This window comes from Dermacentor variabilis, unplaced genomic scaffold (genome assembly GCF_050947875.1).
Source record: "Dermacentor variabilis isolate Ectoservices unplaced genomic scaffold, ASM5094787v1 scaffold_16, whole genome shotgun sequence".
NCBI classification, from domain to species: domain Eukaryota; kingdom Metazoa; phylum Arthropoda; class Arachnida; order Ixodida; family Ixodidae; genus Dermacentor; species Dermacentor variabilis.
Window position 1 is genome coordinate 5,341,614 of NW_027460324.1, and position 14,101 is coordinate 5,355,714.

Consider the following 14,101-nt stretch of genomic DNA (forward strand, 5'->3'; position numbering starts at 1 on the left):
AATTAGTGTTATTCTCTTTCTTGGTGTCTGTGTTTGTTGAGCTCTTGTTTAAGCAAAACAAAGCTGTGTACAGGAACGCAAGCAGTACCAAATTTTGGTTTGCACTGTGGCCTTTCAGCAATATGCGATTTAGGCGCGTTTACATGCTTACAGAGCCTTGCCAATTTTTCCGGGGCTGAGAAAACGACTGTGATTCCTGCACGCTGCCCAGTTTTCTTTAGCCTATGGGAGACATCATGCACATAGGGTAGCACTGCAAACCTGTGTCTTTCAGCCTGCTGGTTCCCTGATTGAGCGGGATCATCACTTTTTGTGTGCCTCAGAAGCTGTTCCGCTATGGCTGAAATTAAGGCCAAAGGGTAACCAGCCCAAGAAAGGCGATCAACCTGAGCAGCAAGGCTATGTTGCACCTGGTATGGGCACGATTTATTGAGGCTGTTAACGAGACATAACTTTATAATACCTCATTTAACGAGCTTTGAGTGTGCGGAGTTAAAGGGCAAGAGTGGCTTCTTACTTCTCGGTACGAAGCACCAGCGCACATGTTTGTTAGCAAGGCTCAGCCTGAGATCTAGAAAGCGCAAGGAATCATCAATAGGGACCTCATGCGTAAGTTCTAGAGGCTCCAGCTCTTTCTTAAAGATCTCCAAGACTTCAGAAACAGCAGGCTCAAAGGCGGGATTAGTGCAATCAATAAATATCAGGTAGTCGGCCACAAACCTGCACACTTTGACAACAGGGGACGTGGCTAGGTGACCATGAATATTGCGATCATGATGAGCTAGATAAATATTACTTAGTACGAGCGCCGGACATGATCCTATACAAGCACCATTCCTTTGTATGTAATTTTGTTCATTCCATGAAATGTAAGTTGATTTCAAGTAGAAGGTGAGCAATTCAAGAGAGCTGCTAACAAAAACACCTGCAGCATTCTGAAAGCTAACTGATCAAAAGTCATCAATGCATTCTTCAACAACCAGAAGCAGCTTGTCATGCGGAAGTGAATAGTACAGATCTTTAACGTCGATCGAGAACATCTTGAGTCCCTTTTCATTCTCTTTTAAAAAACTAATAACTTCACCAGAATCTCTAACGAGGTAAGGATCGTCAATGATTAGAAGGTTTAATTTATCTTGCAAAAACATGCCAACAGCTTTCTGCCAAGTCGCTACTTCAGTTACGATAACCCGCAGAGGGCAGTCATTCTTATGCGTCTTAGCTGAGAAGAAAATGTCTAGGCTTAGCTTTTTAGTTTTTTCTGTCACTTTTGCTAGCTTCTCAAGGCTAAGGGATTTGCATAGTTTTTTGTTTTTTTTGCTTTCAATTTCACATTTGCAAGGGAAACACTGTCATCACATTTAAAAACTGAATCAATGGCAACGGTTGCCTTCGCATTGAGGTCACCCAACGGCAGGGCAGCAAAACCACGTTCTTTGTCAGAGGGTAAAAGTGACAACGAGTTCGCTTTCACAAACGATGTAACATATCCGATCAGGAGTACCTTTGTGGAAGGTTTGCAATGCGTTGAAACATCCACACCTTCCGCAACACACCTTTCAAATTCGGTGTCCGGGGCACGTCCAGCAACTTGCCTAACAAGGGTGAGAAGTTCGTGTGGCGACTTTCGAGGTTCCACGGCAAACTTAGGCCCAAGGGCTGACACATGCTGCACCTTTTCTGGAAGCGTCGCATCTCCAACACGGTGCACATTGTTCCTCGGCAGGGGTTTCTTCTTCGGAGTAATGGCATGTAGTTGTAGAAGCGCATGTTGCCAGAGATATTCAGCAGTTCTGTCGACGATAGCAGACAACTCATGTCACTTTTTCTTTGCCGTAGATGGTCTGTCAGAACTGTGAAGTTGAAGAAACAAGACACAAGTGTGTGTCTCACAAGCCATGGCTCACAGTTCTATACCCTGCATCGATTTGGGTCAACTGTCTCTTTCCTTCACGCCTGAAGCATAAGCCTACAATCTCTTTGGTGCGTTCTGTGTGGGTGGTTTTAGGCTACAGCGTCTCTGACAATTAAGTAATGGAAAAGGTGGCACTGCAGTGCTGTTGCACGCTGTTGCATTGCATAGGCAGCAGTACAAGGTAGGTAGAGAAAGAACATTAAGGAGACGTGTACAGAAAATGCTAGAATGAAAAGCATGTATAACATAACTGAGTAACTCGAGAAGGCTAGGCGACTATTGATCACTGCCTCATTTCAAAGGGCATTCCAGTAAATGATCATCATCATGCATGGAAGTGCCATAAAGGGGGAGGGGGGGCTTTCAATTGGTGCGTTTCTAGAAAAACCAGGACACTTGGAATATATGCATTTTGACCAGTGTGCACAAGAACTACACATAGTGTAGTGTTTTAATGTGAGGGCATTTTTTGCCTACCACCACCCACTTTGGCGGGGCTGGCCGGGTATCTGTCTGGCCTCAAAATGATGACTGCAGAAAAAGAAATTTAAAAAAATTTAGTCCCCTTTGAGGAATCAGCATAGTCTGATCACTGGTGAGCTTGTGTGATGCAATCCTGGATGCAAGGCTGGATGTACTGGTAGTTCGCTCTGCTGTGACAACTGTCACAAGGTCTTTATGCAACCCACACACCAAAAGGCTGGATGTCTTGGTAGTTCACTCTGCTGTGGCATCTGTCGCAGGGGGCTTTATCCAACCCACGTGCCAAGGGGCTGGATGTCTTGGTAGTTTGCTCTGATGTGACATCTGTCTCAAGGGGCTTTATACAACCCAAACACCAAGAGGCTGGATGTCTTGGTAGTTCACTCTGCTGGGGCATCTGTCGCAAGGGGCTTTATACAAGCCGCACACCAAGTGTCACAGAAGTTATAGATTAGCAATCCAAGAGAAGAGGTAGAGGACAGGAAGCAATGGTATAATGTGGCAGAATGTTGTCACTATGCTGCCAAAACTAAGGCAGCCAGGGTACGCTGGCACCAGATGAAAAAACTAGAATCTGAAAAATGAAGAAGGAAGTGGAAGATGAGGAAGAAGACTCCACTGGTGTTTGGAAATTGAGCATAGTTAAAGAGTATTGCGGGTCACTTGAATGCTCTTGGGGGCATAACTTATAAAATCATTGTGGATGTGTTCTGCGAAAATTTTTGATATATATACAGTTCACCCTTTGAGGGTCAGTGACATAAATATACGGAGCTACGAACAAGTTCAAAAATGGTTGATGCCATATATTTACGGCACCATCTGTACATTTAAAAAGGGCGCCAATTTCCTCACTTTTTCTTTTCGGTCATGTGCTGCCACTATGTGAGAATACAGGGAATTTTTTTCGCGCACGTCCCTCTTCTTGATCTTGGCTAGTAGCGCGAAGTGAACACGGACACAGACCGTTACCGTACCAACTCGCCCAACTGTCTATCCTTTTGCACCTCCCTCTCTCGGTTTTCGTTGCATGGTTTGTTTTAGCGCTAGTTTGCCCCCGCGTGCCTATATACTACCGCTCGCGCATTTGCGCACGTGCGGGCGGGTGGCAGTTTGGGCTTTGTTCCGCGGGCGGTCTGGGCTTCTTGCATTAGCAAAACTGATGGCTATCTCGTTACTAATCGCTCAAAAGGTGACCGCCTCTTTCTCTCTCGTTTATTGCTCACAGGGGTGTTCATAGGAAGGATGCCGTCGTGCATGCGTTTCTGTTGCTTCTTTTATTTTTTGACACTTTGAAAACTAATTCCTTCTGGTTGGCGATAAGATGAAGATTAGCGGAAGTTTGTCACATGTTTTGCTTTTTTGACATGCACACAACCATACAGTTTTCTTGAGTGCACGCACCTAAGCAGTTTGATTACACTATGGATGTACAGGCGCCAACAAAAGTGGTATACTTCATGCAGTGGGAGCCGGAGCAATGGCAAACTGCATTGCAACGCCATCTACAGGCAGCATCTGGGATCGAGACAGCCAATGGGTGCCCTTTATTATCTGCAAGCATGTCGCTTGACTTGTGTCAATGTTTCGTGCTTCAGCTCGCCAAAATGCCGAGCAACACCGCTGCAGTAGCAATCTGCATGGAGTATACCACTTTTGTCGGCGCCTCTACATATTGGCGTAAGAGCAGGAACATTTGAGTCTTGCGAAATATTCTCGTGTGCTCATTTTCAAAGCCTTGAACTATGTGTATAACAATGCATCAAATTTTTAATTCTTATAAGTTTATCTAGTTCTTTATAGTTGTTATTTGTCAATGAAGAGTACATATATACCAATGCAAAATATTTTTTTCTCACTTTACGGTCACCCTAGAAAAATTACGGTAAATTTTTTTCAAAATAAGTTTCCAAGAAAAATTGGAATCTGCAATACAAAAAATCGACTCTGGGCGGTCGCATATGGTGAAAAAAATCGACCTTCAAAGGGTTAAACCTTGATATAACAAACTTTAATATAACAAAATTGTCGATATAACAAAGTATTATAATTTTCATAACCTCTTATCTATGGAATACCATGTATTTAGAACCTCAATAAAACGGAGTGTGTTTGTATGCGATTCCAATATAACGAAATTCTACAGCCACTGCAAAGGAATGCCGAGACAATAAATGGAAACTTCCACAGATGTGAATTAAATACAAGTGGCTGCTTGCAAACACAACTCTCGAATCATGCACGGCGCGACTAGAGTGAATGCTGAAGTGGAGTCACATCATGTTCCATATAAAGTCAAAGTGCGATAAGATCCTATCGTGCCCCACGCTCTTTGTGCTTTAGGTGTGAGTGAAAGTGTGTGAGGGTGAAACAAGAAAGATGGTGACTTCACACACGAGTGCTGCCTGCCCGCACGAGTAATGGGAAAGAGAAGGAGGGGAGCTAGCTCATGGTAACCAAATCAAGCGCATGCTATGGGGCAGAATGTGGGGGGAAAGTTGGCGCATGTCTCCATTTTTGGCACGTGTCTGGGCCATGGCTGCACATGGCTGTAAATGCAGCTGAGCACATACGCAACCGCGCTCCCTGCTTTAGAGGTAATCTGCTGCATGTGCAAAGAGTTGGCATGCCGAGTCGGCATTGCACCGTGTAAGCTGTCTTCTCATACATTTAGTATTGGAGGTTGTGTAATCTCGAGTTTTGGTGACCCGTTGGAGTGAGAGGCTGACGGAGCATTCGCTCCCCACTGCCGGCACTTTTCCTGATAGCGTCGTTTCGGTGCGGGCGATGCTATCAGCCACGGGGGTGGAGTGCGCGTTAAGTCGTGGCTGGCTTCACTTAATTCGTGCTGCCGATGTGAAGATATCGTCGACGTACGTGGCATGAAACCGTATCATTCATCACCGACTCCCAGATTTATCAAAAAGGTTTGCATGAAAGGTCGAATTTCAATACAACGGAATTTCAATATAGTGAAGCAAATTACCAATTCTACAGACTTCATTACGTATAGGTTTGTCTGTTTAGGTGTGTGTGTGTGTGTGTGTGTGTGTGTGTGTGTGTGTGTGTGTGTGTGTGTGTGTGTGTGTGTGTGTGTGTGTGTGTGTGTGTGTGTGTGTGTTTGCCTCACTTTGTGGTGGCTGTGTTGCTCAGTAGACAACTTTGGCCACTAAATGTGTACCACTGCATACGGGCCCCCAGAATGGTTATGCCACTGTGACACAAGGGGTAGAAAGCCTTAACTGCATTTAGATATCTATCGTACTTCTCTGTGCTTGCACATTTCACCAATGTTGTTCCAACAAGCACCGTCTTTGTCCTCGTGGTGCAGACAGCTAGCATCTATAGCCTGTACTTGTGTCATCTGCTACTGCTGCTGCCTTGCTAACTCAAAGGGTTCATGTCATGTAGATAATAATAATAATAATAATAATAATAATAATAATAATAATAATAATAATAATAATAATAATAATATGGGCCTGCCCAAGCCAACAAATGGCTTCTGGGGCAGTGCCCGGCAAACAAGTCAGAGCCTACACTACCTGTCAGTTTACATCGCGAAAAAAACTGCACTAGGGAACAGGCAGGAAGAAAAGGAAAGAAATCAAGTATACAAAACAAGGATAACAGACTTTGTCTTTTCAACTGCCTAAAGAGGAAACACTAATTCGGAGATCATTCAAAACACTTGGCACATAGAAAGTACGAACACCTCCACCATATCTATTCCGCACTGTGGGCAAAATGAAATGATCTCGTGGATGCAGTGTTCGAGCAGGGACATGTGGGAGGCAGAATTCATTATTCCACAGCCATGTAAGAATAACACTATTTTTAAATAACAACCTCAACGAAGGCACGCATGAGCACAAAAACAGACTATAAGTGCCAGGAATTGAAACAACATACATCACGGCGTGGATTATAGATTTTAGTAAGCAGTCAACCTTATTATGCCAAAACACTGAACAAAAGTAAAAAGAACAAACTCCATAGCACAGCACACTGTATGCTAATGCATGAGCTATCAGTTTCCTTATATAGATTGGGCATAATGCTTTGATAGATCACAGCAGACATGCTATTTTGTGCAGCTGTTTGCAAGCGTTAGCCAAATGACTGTTCCAAGACATACTGGAATCGAAATGAACATCCAGATATTTGACACTTGAAAGGTATGAAATGGGAGTGCATGCGCAATCATTACACTGAGGAGAATGAAGTAACAAAGGCATGATCACAAGGATACGTTTCAATGGATCGTGGAAGCATGTGTTTATTTTTATTTTTATTGATATAAATTACGTTATTACAGTACCAAGTCATGAAATTTATAGCGTCGATTTGTAGCTCAGCCGCAGTGTGATCATAATTATCATTACGGGATACTAGAAGTGTGCCGTCAGTGTACTGAAATACTCAACATTGAAGAATGGAGTGAGTGAGATCGTTAACATATAAATTAAATTAAAGGGGTGCTAAAATTAATCCATGAGGAACTCCAATGGACAACTGTGCGGGCCTACTTTTAATATTTCCGATTACTACAACTTGAGTTCAACCCAGCAAATAATTCTCAAGGAAACATAAGGAAGGCCCTCGGAAGCCATAGCTACGAAGTTTACAAAGTAAATCATTATGGTTCACTGAATCAAAAGCTTTGATATGTCTAAAAATAATGTGCAAACAAATTCACTGGTTCCAAGAGCATTACAGTAGAACCTCATTGATACATTCCCGTTATATGGGAATGTTTTCCTGTTATGTTTTCCCGGCGCCAACGTTTGCCATTGAGAACACAAAAAATGACCCAATAGAGTTGTGCTAATTTTTTACTGGTTCATACATTCCCGTAGAACACAATTTTTCGGCACCAATGTTCAGTACGCCGCCATACTGTGATCGGGTGATACCTTTTCTGCCCGCTAGATCCCATGTAAACAAGAAAATGCGTGAGGCATGCGTGATAGAGAACAGTATATGGCCGCCCGCCTCGGCAGCTTCACTGTAATACTAGCCCACCCGTCTCACGTGAAAAACGCCGGTGCGCTATCAGTTTCTCATTTCGGTACCAGCAAATCTTCTGCAGGGTCATTGCACGGGGCATTCGCACCTATCACCGCCAACCATATTGCGATAAGCGTCTTCGCCCATCTGTCTCACAGTGTGTGGTGCCATCGAAAGCGTAGCACACACTTTTAATAGGCGATAGCCGAAACATGCTGCCCTTCCCTGCAGCAGACTGTGATCGTATATGTTTTCCGGCCGCTATATCCCTTGTGAACAAGAAAAGGCGCAAGACACACGTGGTCGAGAACAGTATATAGCTGCCCGTCTCATGTGAAAATGACAGCACACACAGTTTCTTATTCCGGTACTAGCAAATCTCTGCCCGGGCCATCGCACGCCGCATTCACAGCTATCACCGTCAAACCTGTTGCGATAACCATTTTCACCTATTTGTTTTACAGCGCGCAGCGTGTAGTGGCATGGATAGCATACTGCATGCTTTTAGTAGGTGCTGATCCAAATGCGCCGCCATTCCGTGCTGCAGGCGGCATTATGTGGACATCATGTTTCACTTCGGCGGCATCTGGTGTCGCCCACCAACTCGATTTCATCTCGGTTTTCTGTCGCCCTCTTAAGACACCACGCAATAGGAAAACAAGAAAACATTTCTCGAGCCCCCGGAGCGCCATCAGCTTGACGTGTGTCGGCGTCCCATGCCGCAGCGATTTGAGTGATGCTTCGCATTACGTAGATTTCAACAATAGTCGAGTCTGTCAAATTTTTTGTTACTTCGGTTCCTTTGTTTTCCCGGTTAGTATGTGTTGATGTCCGTAGCACCAGGTGAAAATTTTGGGACATATTGGCCTACCTGCATAACAGAATGAATCGTTTAGGGCTGGCTCTCGATCTGCCACCAACTGCAACTACAGATGTTGCCAACTGCAGATGCTAACATCACGTTGAATATGCATGTCTTTTTTTAATATGTAAGGAAACCTATTGAAAGATCATGTTTGCCATAAAATGTGCAGTTATATTGAATCAGGGTTGGTTCAGCTGCAACAATTGCGCTGCAGGGCTACATTTGCTACTTGCTGTGCCAAGCTGTGCCAAAACTGTAAAAATGCTTTCGATTATACCCGAGCTGCTCTAAGACATTGACTGTGAGCACCAGAGGTTCAGGGCAGTTTAATAGGTAAGTGGCAGCTAAGTAACCTAGGGTTCACTTACCTCATCCTCTGGATATTGCAGTCGTCGAGTATTGCGCCATGCCACCCATACATTTCTCTTTACCCACGATCGATAACGCATGACCGTATTAGCAGGCCTACTAACTTGTATCCATGTTTTGTTGTGGGCTCACAGGGCTTTGCTGGCTCAATCGCTTAGTGCCAGAAAACGCCTTAGCTAGTAGAGGTCTTGGCAGAAACTTTTTCGCTGTGGACTGGAACATAGAAATGCGAACAGAAATGAGTAAAGTGTATAAACATGTGTGTGCCGATCGAGACTGATAATGCACGAAAAAACTCTCACTGGAAACTGATTGAGTTCATAATGTACTATGAAATACTAAGTTTGCCGTGGTTAGTAACGCATGTCTTGGCGATGCCGATAAGGGGATTCAGTAGAACGGCAACCCCATTCAGTCATTCACATAGTGAGTGCCGAACCACATCCATGGGGAAACACCATCCTTGTAAATTAACAAAATCATTACTAATGGCGAAAAACATGTCAGTTTATAAAGAGAGATGATGTTTTGAATTATTGGAAGTATTCTTGCGGCATGCAAAGCAACCATCTAGCCAAATGCAAATGCCTCCTACTGTCATATTGGCGGGGCTGTCGTCATGGGGTCCCTTTCGATATGCAGTATGCAGAAGTTTCGTTAGCCTATTGTAGAGCTGTGTCGGAGACCCTGAGCATTACCCAGGAGGAAAAAGAATAGAGTAAGAAAGCAATTGGCATGTGTTGTTGGTGTTTGACTGGAATTTCAGTTTGTGTTCAGGCACCATAATTCAGCGATAAGCAGTAGGCGGAAATGGGAATATTGCTTCAAATAACTGTCTCGCGCCCTTATGTGTTGAAATACTGAGATTTTTTCTCAATTTATATGTCTGGTGTTGCGTGGAGACCCAAAATGCTGTTCGAGTTATTGCTTAGTTTGAACTATGTGAGCTAGAATAATCGGGACTTCTGTATCAGCTAAACCCTAGAAAGTGTAACATAGCGGCCTTCTGCCTCTGAAATTGGTTCTGTGAAGAAAGTAATTAATACAAAAAGGAAGGGCTACAGTAAAAATCACGGTCACTTACATCATTCATTGAATGTTGTGCTCCTAATAAGCTGCTCCAAATCTAAAATATTCAGCTCCAAAAATGACCTTCTTTCCCCTATTGATCTGCTCGAAATTCAAATACTCTGCTCCAAAACCACATATCTTTTGCTCCAAAAATTGTACCAAAGGCTGTTCCAGCTGTCCACCCCTGTTGAATCTAAAAAGTATCTCTGGCACATTGCTAAAGTTGAACGAAGTACAAGAAGGTCAATATTTGCCCTGCATAAGTGTCATATCTTTCTGATTTGTTTTTTATTTTTGATAGCATTTTATATGTGAACAATATTTAATGATGTATCCGCTGTTGTGCGTACCTGACTATGCCGCGGGCGCCGGAGAACCATGGAGCGAACCACACCAGCCCGTACCTCGAACAACCTGTTTTTTTATTAGCCATGATAGGCATATATTTACAGGTGCATGTGTCAGCTGACGTGATAAGGTGCGTGCCTAGCGCCATCTAAGTTATATAAACACAACTGCTGAATACCACATTTTCCCCCCTCAAAAGGAGTTACTTAACAAATTAACAACTGGAAACACTATAAGCACTGAATGTTTATGATAGTCTTTAAACCAAGACGGTGGTCTTCTTTGCCTTGTCGAACGCCTCAGTTCCGGAACGTCCCTTTCATTTGGTGTCCATTTGGTGTTGAGGCAGGTCATGGTTTTCCTGCTGTGGCTCACCAAACGGTGTTACGTTTTCAGGCGAACAGCTTCTTGTGACTGTAGGTGGCGTAACTGGTTGAGGTACCAGCCGATCCCGAATTCAAGTGCAGCCATTATTAAGCTTGTAGGTGTCGTGGCCACATTGGTCAACAATGGGGAATGGGCTTGAGTAGCTCAAAGTGCCCTTAGGCACATGACCTGGCAACCTGACTCGAACCGATTGACCGATTGACCGATTGTTAATAGAGAATGCTTCGCAGCTCATCAACGGTCAGTGTAGGACTTACTTGCTTGTTGCTTTTGTGTTACACTGCTGCGGACAGCTTTCATCGCAGCATGCGGTTATTGGAAAAACTGTTTACCTGGCCCTCCTACAAGATCAAGTTTTATTCTGGTATGACTGCCATGAAGAAGGACGGAAGGCTTCGCTCCTGTGGTGGCATGTGGCATAAAACGGTAGACTGTAATAGCTTCCTTCAAATGCCGACGTTCCTGTTTGTAGACTTGAACATACCCTTTGAGTAGCCGATTAAACCTAGCTATTTGACCGTTAGCTTGCGGATGGTTGGCTTGCCGCATTCATTAAGAAAACTGTCAAACTCACAGGCTTTAAATTGAGGACCGTGGTCACTCACAATCTCGTCATGATATCCTTCTCTGCTGAAGATGCTTCGCAAAAAGGAGATGACTGTTGCTGTAGTCACTTTCGCCGAGAAACAAACCTCTGACCACTTGCTGAAATAATCAATGGTTGTAATGGCAAATGGCAATCTTCAGGCAGATTGGAAAGAGGACCCACAATATAGATTCCTAGATTTTGCCATAGTGCCGATGAGAATGCAACTGGCTGCAAGGGTGGTGTCACCAGTTTTGCAGACTTGTCAACTGATTGGAATACCCCTCAAGATGCAGTCAGTTGTTTTACCTGCTTGCACATCGCAGGCCACCAGTATTGTACTCGCTGCCTTATCATTGTTAACCTCGGATGGGACTCGTGGGCTTTGTCAGGAAGCAGTGCTACGAGGGACAAAGGTACAACAAATTTGTCTCCACGAAGCAGCAGGTCTCCAACGACTGAGAGCTCAGTCCGCACATGGTAGAACGGAACTGCCTCGGGAGGCAACATCCTCACTGCAGGCCATCTTGACGTCACCCACTTTATAACCTGTTGAAGCAGAGGGTGCTGCATTGTTTGAACAACAAACTCAGCATGAGTAACGCAAGTTGAGACAACACAAACGCTCTCCTCTGTCTCTTCCTCCTCCACATGACCTGGGAGGGGCTTCCTTGAAAGAGCAAAGTATTCCTGTCACCCTTCTGGAGTTCAATAGCAAAGTTGTATGCCATCAGCCTGGCATGCCACCTTGCAATCCAGAACAGACATCGACCTACTTCTTTTGTACTCAGGAGTGTGACCAGAGCCTGGTGGTCGGTGCACAATGTGAATGGGCAACCCCACAGGTATACTCTCCAATGTTTGCATGTCCACAAACAAGCAAGGGCCTCCAGTTCCCCAATGGAGTGTTTCTGTTCCGGTGGGGCAAGCCTGCGAGAAGCAAAAGCAATCGTTACAAGCTCATCATTTCTTGTTTGCTGTAACACTGCTCCCAAACCAATGGATGAGGCATCTGTAGTGACAATAATGTCACCCGCAGGATCAAGTAGCTGTGAACATCTTGTGGCCAAGGAACTTTTCAGCTGCTCGAAACAAACTTGTCTCGCATCATTCCGAGTGAATGGGGTATTCTTATGTAGCAACTCGCATGCATGCCGCGAAGAGGCTCAACAAGCACCGCATAATCAGGCACAAACTTGACGTAATAGCTCACTATGCCCAGGAATGAGCGTAAAGTGCCAATATCGGTTGGTGCTGGTGCAGTCTCGATGGCGTCAATGTTGCTTTGTAAAGGGTGTATCCCCTTGTGGCTGATCCTGTGACCAAGGAAGTCTATTTCTTGTACATCGAAAGTGCATTTGTCATTCAGCTTCAATCCAGACTTTGCAATCAAGTCCAAGACTTGTTTCATATTCTTGAAGTGTTCCTCACGTGTGCTTCCATACACAATGACATCATCAATGTAGCACAAAGTGTCTTTGCGGTTCTGCAAAATAGTGACCATCATTTTCCAAAAGGCCGACGGTACAATCCGAAGCAGACGTGTTTGAATCTGTGTAATCCACTATTGGTGATGAAGGCAGTCATTCTCTGCTTTTAGGACTCAGCAAGACTATGTGGTAGATGGCTGCTAAATCAGTTTTGGAAAAATACCTTGCACCGTGAGGTTTGCAATAGTCCTTCCACGTGTGGCAGCGGAAATTTGTCAACAACTATCGCTTTGTTTGGTTCGCACAGATCGACACAAATTCTTATCTTGTCGTTTTTCTTTACAACTACTACAATTGGCGATACCCATTCAGACACATCAACCTTTCCTCTGACATCATCATGCTCAAGGCACTGCAGCTCTTCACGTACCGGATATCACACTGAAAATGGCATGCGCCGTAACTTAGCAGTGACAGGCATGATTCCTTCTATTATCTTGACCTCATGAGCAAAATTTTTTTGCCAGACCTAACTTTCCATCAAACAAGTGCAAAAACTGACAAAAAAGTTCCGGATCAAGGCCTTGTGGTGCTTGCGTAATGTGGGAGCATTGCAAAGACATACCGTTGATGTGCAGCCACAGTGCTTCGATGGCTTCGATGCCGAGGATGTTAGTGGCGTCGTTGACGATGTAGAAAAGCATCTCGGCGTGTCGACCCTGGAAGACGACTGGCGCTGTCAAACACCCCTCTGTGCTTATCCTGCGCCTAGAAAAATCGTAAAGTGATGCTGATGTTGGCTGCATGGAAAGGCATTTCAACCTTGAATACGTGACACTGGACAGAATCGAGACAGCAGAGCCCGTATCTACGAGGAAATGTATGGGTACATCTTGCACGAGGACTTGGATGTGCATTCCTGCTTTACTCGGCCGCGCAAGAAGCAAGACGTTGAGGTCGCTGGATGTACTGCAGGTATCGACGTCTGGAACTGCGAGGGCCCGCTCGTTTGGCATGCCGCTCTTACAAACACGCTGAAAATATCCTCATTTGCCGCATTTGCTGCATATTTTATTCTGCACCTTGCATTTCTTGTAATCTGCAAGATGCTTCGAAGACCCGCAACGAAAACAAGACTTGTGCTGCTGCGGTAGCGGTAATCGGGATTCTGTATGGCATGGGAATGGGACGTTTTTTCACCTTTTGAATGCTCGCAGCCGATGACTGTAGCTCAAGCGAGTATTTCGTAGCTTATTCAATATTGTTCGCAATTGCTAGTGCACATTCAAGAGTAAGCTGTAAGTGCCTTCTAGAAGTAGGCGTTCCCGAAGAACATGGTTTCTCATTTTCGCTACAAGTTGGTCACAAATGAAATTGTCAACTTGCTCACCGAAGTCGCAACTCAATTCCAGCTGAGACAAACACTGCTTTGGTCTCCCCAAGCAGTTGGATGCACTGTCCGAACCTATGCCGCTCCACGACGACGTTCATTTTAAAAGTGAAGTAAGCATCCAACATAGCCAGTGCTGCATCGTACTCGTCGCTCGTGCCGCCTTTATCCTTTTCCTTTGCATGCGGCATCGACAGTTTCTTCTCCGGTAATGCATAGTACAAGCGTTGGCCTTCAGTACCCAAAG

At 44.6% G+C, this 14,101-nt stretch overlaps 1 protein-coding gene across 6 annotated transcripts in view; it reads left to right on the plus strand.

The window, feature by feature from the left end:
- Positions 1 to 14,101, plus strand: part of LOC142568051 (nuclear exosome regulator NRDE2) — a 268,770-nt gene that overhangs the window by 91,883 nt on the left and 162,786 nt on the right. The gene's annotated exons all lie outside the window — the stretch shown is intronic.